Here is a 13,460-nt window from a genome sequence, read left to right as displayed (position 1 = left end):
TTTAACCACTCAGTCTCAAGTTTTTCACTTGGACCTTCATGCCACAAGCACATGGTTAGAGACAGCTTGATTTAGCCGCTTAGGCCTGGACTTTATTTCCTTGGGCCCTCCTATCCATTGATGCTCAAAGCCTTGGATCCTTTTTACCCTTGCCTTTTGGTTTTAAGGGCTATTGGCTTTTTCTGCTTGCTTTTTCTTTCTCTTTCTCTTTTTTTTGCCAATTTTTTTTCATTGCTTTTTCTTGCTTCGAGAATCAATTTTATGATTTTTCAAATCATCAATAATATTTCTCATTGTTCATCATTCTTTCAAGAGTCAACAATTTTAACATTCATAAACAACAAGATCAAAAATATGCACTGTTCAAGCATTCATTCAGAAAACAAAAAGTATTTTCACCATATTAATATAATTAAACTAATTTCAAGGATGAATTCGAAACTCATGTACTTCTTGTTCTTTTGTATTAGAAACATTTTTCATTTAAGAAAGGTGAAGGATTCATGGAATTATTCATAGCCTTAAGATATAGTTACTAAATACTAATGATCATGTAGTAAAGACTCAAAACATAGACAAACATACAGCATAAAACTGAAAAACAGAGAAATAAGAACAAGGAAGTTAAGGAATGAGTCGACCTTAGTGAGGGTGGCGCCTTCCTCTTGAAGGACCAATGGTGTTCTTGAGCTCCTCTATGTCTCTTCCTTGCCTTTATTGCCTCATCCCTAGTGATTTTGGTGCTCATATCCTTAGTTGCTTGCAGTAGTTGTGTGGAGGAAAGTGTATCCCTTGAGGTATCTCAGGGATTTCGTGATGAGGGAATTCCTCATGCTCTTGTTGAGGTCCATGAGTGGGCTCTCCTGATGTGTACTCAAATGCTCTACTACTGAGTTATAGACCCTTGAGATGAATCTCTCCATCTCCCATGACTCAGAGGTGGAAGTGATTGCATTCCCTTTTCTCTTTCTTGAGGTTTCTCTGGCCTTAGGTGCCATCAATGTTATGGAAAAACAAAAAAGCTATGCTTTTACCACACCAAACTTAGAATGTTGCTCGCCCTCGAGTAAAAGAAGAAAGAATAGAAGAAGAAGAAGAAGATACGGAGGAGAGGGAGAGAGATGAGGGTTTCGGCCAAGGGGGAGAAGAGAGGGTAGTATTGTGTGATAATGAAGAAGGATGGAGGGGTTTATGGGGAAGAGTGGATGGATGTGATTGGTGAAGGGGTAATGGGGTAGAGAGATTGAGGTGATTGGTGAAGGGTATAGTGTTATTGGATTGTGTGAAGAAGAGGGGAGTGAGGTAGGTGGAGATCATGTGGGGTCCACAGATCTTGAAGTGTCAAGGATTTATCATTCCTACACCAATTAGGTGTGTAAAATGCCCTCTCTATGCAATCCTGGCATTTAACGCCAGACTGATGCTTGTTTCTGGTGTTAAACACCAGCTTGGTGCTTGTTTCTGGTGTTAAACACCAGACAGATGCTTGTTTCTGGCGTTTAAATGCTAGACAGCTCTTCCTCCAGGGTGCGCTTTTTCTTCTGCTATTTTTGGTTCTGTTTTTAATTTTTGCAATTATTTTGTGACTCCACATGATCATAAACCTAATAAAACATAAAAGAACAATAGAAATATAGATAAATAAAAAATGGGTTGCCTCCCAATAAGCACTTCTTTAATGTCAATAGCTTGACAGTGAGCTCTCATGGAGCTTCACAGATGTTTAGAGCATGATGAGGGCCTCCCAACACCAAACTTAAAGTTTGAATGTAGGGGCTTCTCAACACCAAACTTAGAGTTTGGTTATGGCCTCCCAACACCAAACTTAGTATTTGATTATGGAGGCTTTGTTTGACTCTGTATCGAGATAAGCTTTTCATGCTTCCTCTCCATGGTTGCAGAGGAAGATCCTTGAGCTTTAAACACAAGGTAGTCCCCATTCATTTGAAGGACTAGCTCTCCTCTGTCAACATCAATCATAGCTCATGCTGTGGCTAGGAAGGGTTTTCCAAGGATGTGCATTCATCCTCATCCTTCCCAGTGTCTAAGATTATGAAATCAGCAGGGATGTAAAGGCCTTTAACCTTTACTAACATGTCCTCTACCAATCCATAAGCTTGTGCCTCAGCTGACCCACTTGTGCCTCCAAGTTTCTAATGGAGGACCTTGTTTCATTCATGAAACTTAAAGTGGCCTTAGATAGATCAGAGACTATATTTGCTAAGCTAGAGGGGCTCTGCTCATAATTCTCTGTCTGTTGCTGAGAAGATGATGGAAAAGGCTTGCTATTGCTAAGCCTGTTTCTTCTACCATTATTAAAGCCTTGTTGGGGCTTTTGTTGATCCTTCCATGAGAAATTTGGATGATTTCTCCATGAGGGATTATAGGTGTTTTCATAGGATTCACCCATGTAATTCACCTCTGCCATTGCAGGGTTCTCGGGATCATAAGCTTCTTCTTCAGAAGATGCTTCTTTAGTACTGTTGGATGCATTTTGCAATCCATTCAGACTCTGAGAAATCATGTTGACTTGCTGAGTCAACATTTTGTTCTGAGCCAATATGGCATTCAGAGCATCAATTTAAAGAACTCCCTTCCTCTGAGGCGTTCCATTACTCACAAGATTCCTCTCAGAGGTGTACATGAATTGGTTATTTGCAACCATGTCAATGAGTTCTTGAGCTTCTACAGGCATTTTCTTTAGGTGAATGGATCCACCTGCAGAATGGTCCAGTGACATCTTAGATAATTCAGACAGACCATCATAGAATATATCCAAGATGGTTCATTCTGAAAGCATGTCAGAAGGACACTTTTTGGTTAGTTGCTTGTATCTCTCCCAAGCTTCATAGAAGGATTCACCTTCTTTCTGTCTGAAGGTTTGAACATCCACTCTAATCTTACTCAGCTTTTGAGGAGGAAAGAACTTGGCCAAGAAGGTCGTGACCAGCTTGTCCCAAGAGTTCAGGCTATCTTTAGGTTGAGAGTTCAACCATACTCTAGCTCTGTCTCTTACAGCAAAAGGGAAAAGCATAAGCCTGTAGACCTCGAGATCAACCCCATTGATCTTAACAGTATCACAGATCTGCAAGAATTCAGTTAAGAATTGAAAGGGATCTTTTGATGGAAGTCTATGAAACTTGCAATTCTGTTGCATAAGAGAAACTAATTGAGGCTTTAGCTCAAAGTTGTTTGCTTCAATGGTAGGGATTGAGATGCTTCTTCCATGTAAGTTGGAATTTGGTGCAGTAAAGTCACCAAGCATCTTCCTTGCATTATTGTTGGGTTCGGCCATGTCTCTTTCTTTTTCGAGATTCTCTGTAAGATTTTCTCTGGATTGTTGTGCTTTAGCTTCACTTAGCTTCTTCTTCAGAGTCCTTTCAGGTTCAGGATCTGCTTCAACAAGAATGTCCTTGTCCTTGCTCCTGCTCACATAAAAAAGAAGAGAACAAAAAAGAAGAGGAATCCTCTATGTCACAGTATAGAGATTCCTTTATGTGAGTAGAAGAGAAGAAGAATAGAAGAGGAAAAATTTGAACACAGAGAGAGAAGAGAAGAGGGGTCGAATTATGAGTAGAAGATAAGTGTTAGTAATTAAATAAATAAATAGAAGAAGATGAGAGGGAGAGAATTTCAAAAATTAATTTTATGAAAAGGAAATTATTTTTGTTTTTATTTTAATTTAAAGTTAGAATTCAAAAATTAGAAGAAGAAGTAGAATAAAATTAAAATTTAAAACAACTAGTTAATTAAAAGAATCTTTTGAAAAAGGGTGAGGAATTTTCGAAAATTAGAGAGAGAAAAGTGGTTAGGTGGTTTTGAAAAAGATAAGAAATAGTTAAACAAACAAAAAGTCAATTGTTTAGTTGAAAAAGCTTTGAAAATCATTTTTGAAAAGATAAGAAGTTAGAAAAGATTTTGAAATTGAAGTTTGAAAAGATATGATTTCAAAAAGATATGTTTGAAAAGATATGATTGAAATTTTTTTGAGAAAGAAATTAAAAAGATTTGATTTTTAAAATTAAAATTGACTACTTGATTAACAAGAAACTAAAAGATATGATTGTAGAATTTAAAGATTAAACCTTTTCTTAACAAGAAAGTAAGAAGCTTCAAATTTTTGAAACAATCACATTAATTGTTAATAAAGTTTTTCGAAAATTTGAAATAAAGATAAGAAAAAGATTTTGAAAATCAATTTAAAAAAATTTTCGAAAATAACAAAAGGAAAAAGAAAAGATTTGATTTTGAAAAAGTTTTGAAAAGATAAGATTTTTAAAAATGAAATATTGACTTGACTAACAAGAAACAACTTATTTTGAAAATTTTTTGAATAAGTCAACCCAAAATTTTGAATTTTATGAGAGAAATAAGGGAAAGATCTTTTTTGATTTTTGAATTTTTAATGATGAGAGAGAAAAACACAAATATGACCCAAAACATGAAAATTTTGGATCAAAACCAATGATATATGCAAGAACACTATGAATGTCAAGATGAACACCAAGAACACTATGAAAATCATGATGAACATCAAGAACTTATTTTTGAAAAATTTTCAAGAAAAGAAAAACATGCAAGACACCAACCTTAGAAATTTTCAATGTTTAAACTCTAAGGATTCTAGAATGCATATGAAAAACAAGAAAAGACACAAAGCAAGAAAATATGAGGATCAAACAAGAAGACTTATCAAGAACACATGCATGAATTTTTAACACATGCATGAATTTTTAACACTTGAAGATCATGAAGAACACATGCATGAATTTTTTTGAAAAATTTTGAGAAAAATAAAACTATGCAATTGACACCAAACTTAAAATTTGACTCAAGACTCAAACAAGAAACACCAAAAATATTTTTGATTTTATGATTTTGTAATTTTTTTGTATTTTTATTTATTTTTTTTCAAAAAAATTTTGGAAAAACGAAAAATAATAAAAATTTTTTTGAAAGATTTTTGAAAACGTTTTTGAGAAGAAAATTACCTAATCTAAGCAATAAGATGAACCGTCAGTTGTCCAAACTTGAACAATCCCTGGCAACGGCACCATAAACTTGGTGCACGAAATTGTGATCATCAAAAATGGCGCCAAAAACTTGGTGCTCTCAAACGTGAATCACACTTCGTCACAACTTCGCACAACTAACCAGCAAGTGCACTAGGTCGTCCAAGTAATAAACCTTACGTGAGAAAGGGTTGATCCCACGGAGATTGTCAGTATGAAGCAAGCTATGGTCATCTTGTAAATCTCAGTCAGATAGATTATAATGGTTGTAATGGTTTTCGAATATAAAGATAATTAAGAAATAAAATAGAGATAGAGATACTTATGTAATTCACTGGTGGGAATTTCAGATAAGCGCATGAAGATACTGTGTTCCTTCTGAATCTCTGCTTTCCTACTGCTTTTATCCAATCATTCTTACTCCTTTCCATGGTAAGCTGTATGTAGGGTGTCACCATTGTCAATGGCTACTTCCCATCCTCTCAGTAAAAATGGTCCAAATGCTCTGCCACAGCACGGCTAATCATCTGTCGGTTCTCGATCATGTCAGAATAGAATCCAGTTATTCTTTTGCGTCTGTCACTACGCCCAACACTCGCAAGTTTGAAGCTTGTCACAGTCATCCCATCTTAGATCCTACTCAGAATACCACAGACAAGGTTTAGACTTTTCGGATCTTAGGAATGGCCACCAATAATTCTAGCTTATACCACGAAGACTCCGATCTTTCGGAATGGAGGCTAAGAGATACACGCTCGTTCTAAGGTAGAACGGAAGTGTTTGTCAGTCACGTGTTCATAGGTGAGAATGATGATGAGTGTCACGGATCATCACATTCATCATGTTGAAGTGCAGCGAATATCTTAGAGTAAGAATAAGCATGAATTGAATAGAAGAACAGTAGTACTTGCATTAATACTCGGGGAACATCAGAGCTCCACACCTTAATTTATGGTGTGTAGAAACTCCACTGTTGAAAATACATAAGTGATGGTCCAGGCATGGCCAAATGGCCAGCCCCCATGAAGGTCTAAAATTGCATACACTGATTAAAGATCAATCAAAAGACTCTGAATACAATAGTAAAAAGTTCTATTTATACTAAACTAGTTACTAGGGTTTACAGAAATAAGTCTATATGCAGAAATCCACTTCCGGGGCCCACTTTGGTGTGTGCTTGGGTTGAGCTTGAGCTTTACATGTGCAGAGGCTTCTCTTGGGGTTAAATGCCAAGTTGTAACGTGTTTTTGGCATTTAACTCTGGTTTGTGTCGTGTTTCTGGCGTTTTACTCCAGAATGCAGCATGGAGCTGGCGTTAAACGCCAGTTTGCATCATCTAAACTCGAATAAAGTATGAACTATTATATATTTATGGAAATCCCTGTATGTCTAATTTCCAACGCAATTGAGAGCGCACCATTTGGAGTTCTGTAGCTCCAGAAAATCCATTTCGAGTGCAGGAAGGTCAGAATCCAACAGCATCAGCAGTCCTTTGTCAGCCTCCAATCAGATTTTTGCTCAGGTCCCTCAATTTCAGCCAGAAAATACCTGAAATCAAAGAAAAACACACAAACTCATAGTAAAGTCCAGAAATATGAATTTTTCATAAAAACTAATAAAAACATCCCTAAAAGTAGGTAGATCTTACTAGAAACTTCCTAAAAATAATGCCAAAAAGCGTATAAATTATCTGCTCATCACCATGCTGGAAAGGGAATAAAGTTCAATGGACAAATAAGTCCTTGACATCATTTTGCAAATAAAGTTTGAAGGACAAATAGGTCCTTAACGTCGTTTTGCAAATAAAATTTGAAGGACAAATAGATCCTTGAGAATTTAGTTCATTATGCTTCTATCATGCTTCTATTATGAGAATTTAGTTTATAAAATTATGCTTGTATTTTGAAATCTAGTTAACTTATTGTATTCTACAATTTAGATTATTTGTATTAAAATTGCAGAAATTGGACTTGTTCTATTTCTACTTTTTCTCTTAAATTGCATTAGTTCAATTTTCTCACATTAGTTAGCATTAGTTAGAATTAGTGCTTTTGTTTATTATATTAGAATTTGTTAAATTGCATTAGTTCAATTTTTATCATACCAGTGGCATTAGTTAGCATCAGTTCATTTATGCATCAAGTTAGCATTAGTTTACTTGTGCATCATTCATGTACTAAGTTAGTATTAGTGCATATGTGTATTATATTAGAACTAGTATTTTTATCTGTAATAACATTACGGGGAATAAATTATTTTAAAAATTATTGTTCTGACACAAAAGATTTATAAATTAGGCATGGCACAAAAGATTTATAAAATCAAACTACTTTTACAAAAAAGTCGTAAGTTGACAAAAGTCTCTGACTAAGAAGACCAAGATATTTGTAGATAGAAAATTAAATAATAAGATTTTTAGTTATTATTTTTATATGAAAAGTCTAATTTTTTATTAATAATTAATTTTAACATTCGTTATCTAAAATTTAAAATAATTTAACGTGTATATTTTTACATTTTAAATATTTTAATTGTAAAAAAATATCGGATGACATATTTTGATTTGTCAAATTACTAATATAAAATATAAATTATATATAGAGTAAAAATAGTAGAGAGAAATAAAAAATGGAGAGAGGTAGATGAGAGAATTTAGGAAGGGGGTTTATTAATTTTGAAAAAAAATATTTTCTCTCAATTTTAATAAGAGTGTCATGTGACACATTTGATTATTATAGTAGATAGTAATATATGATACATAATATCGGTATATTTCAATTAGATAGTAATATATGATACATATAGAAGTATAATGAACTAAATTCTCAAGGACCTATTTATCCTTCGAATTTTATTTGCAAAATAACGTCAAGGACTTATTTGTCCTTCGAACTTTATTCCCCTTCCAGCATGGCACCGTAACGGACACCTAGACACCGTTTCAGCCACGTCAGCCAGTTCCGTTTGGTGTATGAGAGGCAAATTAACGAAAGGATTAAATTGTCCTCCGTTTATTAAAGTTATGGACATTTTGTATTTGAATTTTGTCAAGGATATATTTGTCAAAAATTTAAAAAGTCAGGGACCTATCTGTCTTTTTCCCTATATTTTATATGCCTGGCTGTCTGATGATTAATGCTATTAGTTTACTATTGCATACCTCATGGTATCAAGTTTGGCCAACTTAATACTAATGATTTATATATATGGGAATACAAATGGGTTATCATAGATGAAATAGAAGTAATAGGTAACGTAAATCACGAGGTTTTGGAGAACGATAGAAACTAAGTTCTAGAGATTAGTTCCGTTTCGACGTATGATATTTACTCGTACTTGTTATCTCTTTCTGTATCAATTATATTGGGATTTCTAGTTTCTGATCTCTTTCTTGCCAACCTTACATTATTATTCGTGCATGTCCATGCTTGATTCTGTATTTGGTTGTTGTTTGAATCTTTTTAAACATTTATCTTTACCTTATAAACTCTATGCTCCTTGCTCTAAACTCGGATTTATTTCGGTGCAACATACCATTTTCTCTTTGAGAAAAATTTCAATTCAAATCTTTTCTTACTTGACTGTATCCACAACCCTTGTTTAAATTTTGATAGGATTGTTTTTTCAATTCAGCCTAGACTTTCTTACATAAACTCTAAAACTTCTTTTATAGTTTAATGTTATTTATTTGTGATACATCACTTATCTTTTATTGATTTATAGAAAATTTTATTTATGAATTTATTCTTTGAATAGAACCTGATTTTCTACCAACTTTACTATAATTTCATGGCTATCCTTACCTAATTATGTACTTAAGTATCCTCCAAGATTTTTAAAGAAAATATTTTGCCATTAACCCCAAATAAGCTTTAATTTACAAACCTTACATGATTTGTTTTTATTTGAAATTAATTTGGTATAACATATTATCTATACTTAGTTTAGTTCTGTTGAAAAATGTTGGATTTATATATTTTCTTTTGAAAAAGATAAACTAATCTCCTTTAGTTCAATTTGAAGTTATTCTAAATTACTGTACTATTTTTCCTAACATTGTTCGTATCGAAATTCTTTGATTCAAAATTCCTTCTTAAGCTTTCAATTTGATTCTCTTTTCGGTACATTTCATTACTTATATACATCCTTGTTTATTGATGACTTCACGCATTCTTTCAAATCCTTGCAAAATACCATCCTTTTCCAACTGCGAACCTGAGTATTCTTCCGATTTCTCGTAAAAACTTTTTATGCTGTTTGTTCTTCTCCTCTCAAGTTTAGTATTTCTTATGTGTTAGTTTTTAGGGATGCGATTTGTGCGGCAAGAAAGAGAATTTTGTAACTCTACAAGGTTATAAGGAGTCGTGGAGTTTTGAGGCGACGAGGGGAAGTGATCATGTTTTGTTAAGAGTTCTGAACGAATATTGTGCCCATTTGATTTTGGATTTTAAAATTTGGTTTGTGTCAAATTATTTTTGTCAAATTTTGCATCAACTAATATATTTATTTATGAGATATGTGATTTTCTTGGTATTTGTAAAATATTCAAAAATGGATGTAAATATAAATCTTTTCTCCATCCTGCATTTTTGAAAATTTGAATATGAATAGATTGTGGTTTTATCTTATTATATTTAAATTTATAATTATTCTAGTAGAAATAATTAAGTAGATTTGAAGGTAATTTTATTTTGAATCAACTAATACTTTTAAGTAATTTTATCATATTAGAATATTTTGCATAAAATTTAGTAATTAAAAAATAAGAAAGAATTGTACAATTTAATTTAAGTAACTTTTATTATGAAAAGTTATGTGTTATTATTAATTTGAACTCCTTATTCTATAAACTAATTTGTTAAGAGTAATTAAATTAGTTTTATTAATATTTGGAGTTAAGTTAATTAATATTCTTATGTAATTTTTTATAATTTGTTATTTCATATGATTTGAAAATAAAATTTAGTAATAGAAGTATTATATAATTTAATTTAGGTAATTTCTATTATGAATAAATTATGGTTTATTTTATTAGTTGAGCTCTTAGAGATTAATTTATTAAGAATGATTAAATTGATTTTCATAAATACTTTTATTAAGTTAACTAATGTTTATATACAATTTTTATCACAATTAATTGTTTTATACAAAAAGAAGTTACAGTTTTGGTAATAGAAAGATAATGAAAAATTATATCACATAATCTGAATAATTGATATTCTCGGATTTAAACCATATTTTATAAAATATGATTAGTATGTTTACTTTATAATTTAAATTAAAAATAATTATTTGGACTCATTGATATATTGATAAATAAAATCTTATGTGTTTTGAAAGTAATCTTTATAGTATTATATTTGATTTCTGAATTGTTACTTTATCTCAAATATTTTGTAAAATTATTATATTACTCGTGTATATTTTACCCTAGTCCTAAAAATTCCTAATTTTAACTCTAATATCACAATAAAAGAAAGAAACGAAAGCAGAGAGGGGAAAAGGAAGAAAGGAGAGGAGCGAGGGAGAAGAGGAGAGCAAGGGACCCAGGTTGTCATTGCCGGACCCGCCAACTGCGTCACCGCTGTTTGTCCTCATAACTGCCGGGGCCGTCGCTAGGGAGCTCACGCGGGTTGTAAGGGCTGTCTTCGTGCACCGTCGCTGCCACTATCGAGCCTTGTCATCGTCACGCAAGACATCACCACTGCCGTTAATTGAAGCCGCTGCTCGCGAAGCCAAATCGTTGTGGAGCCTGAAGCCGAAGGGGGTTGTTACCACTTTTGCTGCTAGGGCACATTACTACTGTTGTTGGGTTCCCCGCCAGAAGGAATCCGAGCAAAGAAAGAAAGAAGGTGGCGATGGAGGCCTCCGCTACTACTACTACGTGAACTCTAACGTAGGGACAAGGGGCACAAGGCAACGTTATTGGGAAAGGTGAGTCCCAATAATGCTTGTGAAGGTTTATAAGGCAACGTTAGTGGTCACGTTAGTGCCACTAACGTTGGAGTTAACGTGGGTTATATGGGGTTGGAATGTTAGTGAAAAAGGTGATTGCCACTAACGTTCTCGAACCCACAATCTCACTTAACGTTAACATCACTAACGCCCATGCCTAACTCACACTTTTCTGCAAGCTGAGCCCACTAAAGATTATAATTACTTCAACTCAAGATCTAAGGCCCACATCCAGGACTGGGAGAACTCACTAGAAGATCAAGAAGTGTAGTATATATAGGAGCAGTTTTGAATTATAGAGAGGCTTGGCACTTTGGAGAACTACCCTCTGTATATTTACTTTTCTACACTTTTAGCTAAGCATGTATTCTTTTCTGCCATTTTCCATTTCTAGAGCTATGAACAACTAAACCCCTTTCATTGGGTTAGGGAGCTCTGTTGTAATTTGATGGATCAATTATAGTTTTCATTCTTCTTCTTCTCTCTTCTCTTCTGATTTACTAGAAAGCTTTTCGATCTTAACTAAATTGGTTAGTTGTCTTGGAAAAGAAACTCTCCATAATTGGATCTCCTCTGAGCCTTAGAAAAGGGATGAGGAGGTCATGCTAGAAATGCTTTCTCAAGTTGGACCAAATTAGGGTCTGGACGGATATAGTGACATGTAATGCTCCCAATACTTTGATTTGGAAATACATGTGGTATAATTAGTGACCACACTTCATCTCTTCCCATGAGCAATTAAATCAAGGAATTGCGCAATTGTTCAAGCTTAGAGAGATTGGGTTACCCAGGAATTCGAACCCAATCACTTAAGATTGCCAAGGAGATCAATAGATGCTTTGATTGTGGAAGAGATGAAAATGAATTTGATCCAGAGAATACAACATCTCCTGAGCCCAATGAATTCCCCATTTCTGATCTTACCCATTCTCTTTACTTTCTGCCATTTATTTACATGCTCATTTCCCCAAATCCCCATATAAGATTCTGCACTTTATTTTCTGCTATTTACTTTCCTGCCATTTAATTTTCTGCAATTCTCAACTATACTCTGTTTAGCTCAACTAGCATACTCTTTCAAATAAAGTTGCTTGACCAATCAATCCCTGTGGGATTTGACCTCACTCTATTGTGAGTTTTTACTTGACGACAATTCAGTATACTTGCCAAAGGGAAATTTGTTGAGAGACAAGTTTTCGTGCATCAAGTTTATGGCGTCGTTGCCATGGATTGATTTTGTATCAGCAATGATTAAGTTGGAAGTTCACTAGATTGAGCATTTTTCTTTTGTTTGTTTACTTTATTCAGTTGTTTACCTTCAGTTTGTTTCGTTTCATCCTCACCCCCTATACCCTCTCTGTTTTCTTTCTTTCTTTGTTATTATTTACAATTCTGCTCACTAACCCACTAGCTGTTTGATAATTTGCACCACTCACACTAACAATCACTCTAACAAGAATAATCTCTTCATTTCATCTCTTGCTGTGTGTTTTGTTAGTTGTATGACAGGGAGAAGAGGGGGAGCTTCAACTTCTTTCGATTCAGAACCTGAAAGAGTACTCTGGAGACTAAGGAAGGAAGCAAGAGGGAAAGGAGTTGTTGGTGCTGAGGAAGAGGAAGAGTATTTTGAAACCAACATGGAGGAGAACTTGGAAAATAATCATGAAGGAGAAGCTCACAACCATGCTAGAGAAGGCCCTGCAAATCATGCTGGGCAAGAAAGGAGAGTTCTAGGCTCCTACATCAATCCAAATCCAGGAAAATGTGGAAGTAGCATCCAAAAGCCCACCATACATGCCAACAACTTTGAATTAAAACCCCAGCTAATCACCCTTGTTCAGAACAATTGCTCATTTGGAGGAAGTGCTCAAGAAGACCCCAACCAACATCTAACCACCTTCTTGAGAATTCGTGACATTGTAAAGTCTAATGAAGTCCACCCGAATGTCTATAGGCTGCTTTTGTTCCCTTTTTCACTCAGGGATAAGGCATCCAAGTGGCTTGAATCTTTCCCAAAGGAGAGCTTGACAAATTGGGAAGATGTGGTGAACAAGTTTTTGGCAAGATTCTATCCTCCTCAAAGAATTAACAGGCTGAGAGCTAAGGTGAAAACTTTCAGGCAACAAGATGGTGAGACTCTCTATGAGGCATGGGAGAGGTTAAAGGACTTAACAAGAAGATGCCCACCAGACATGTTCAATGAATGGGTTCAACTTTACATTTTCTATGAAGGTCTCTCTTATGAGTTAAAGAAGGCTGTAGACCATTCATCAGGGGGCTCTCTAAACAAGAAGAAAACCATTGAAGAAGCCATAGATGTCATTGAAACAGTAGCTGAAAATGACTACTTCTATGCCTCTGAAAGAAGCAACACTCGAGGAGTAATGGAGCTGAACCACATGGATGCATTGTTAGCTCAAAATAAGATGATCACCAAGCAGCTAGCAGATTTTACCAAGAAGGTGGAGGAAAACCAAGTTGCAGCGGTCATGA

General features: G+C 34.4%; 2 non-coding genes across 2 annotated transcripts; one reads left to right on the top strand and one right to left on the bottom strand.

The window, feature by feature from the left end:
* The first annotated feature begins 2,795 nt into the window (after positions 1-2,795).
* LOC112713867 (small nucleolar RNA R71) lies at positions 2,796-2,902 on the top strand. Its single transcript, XR_003158827.1, has one exon. It is a non-coding gene; the product is annotated as a small nucleolar RNA R71 (small nucleolar RNA).
* Positions 2,903-13,057: 10,155 nt separating this feature from the next.
* LOC112713718 (small nucleolar RNA R71) lies at positions 13,058-13,161 on the bottom strand. The gene has a single exon (XR_003158688.1). It is a non-coding gene; the product is annotated as a small nucleolar RNA R71 (small nucleolar RNA).
* Positions 13,162-13,460: the final 299 nt, after the last annotated feature.

This window comes from Arachis hypogaea, chromosome 9, assembly GCF_003086295.3.
Source record: "Arachis hypogaea cultivar Tifrunner chromosome 9, arahy.Tifrunner.gnm2.J5K5, whole genome shotgun sequence".
NCBI classification, from domain to species: Eukaryota; Viridiplantae; Streptophyta; class Magnoliopsida; order Fabales; family Fabaceae; genus Arachis; species Arachis hypogaea.
Note: the sequence above shows the minus strand (reverse complement) of the source record. Positions and strands in the feature narration are given on the sequence as shown.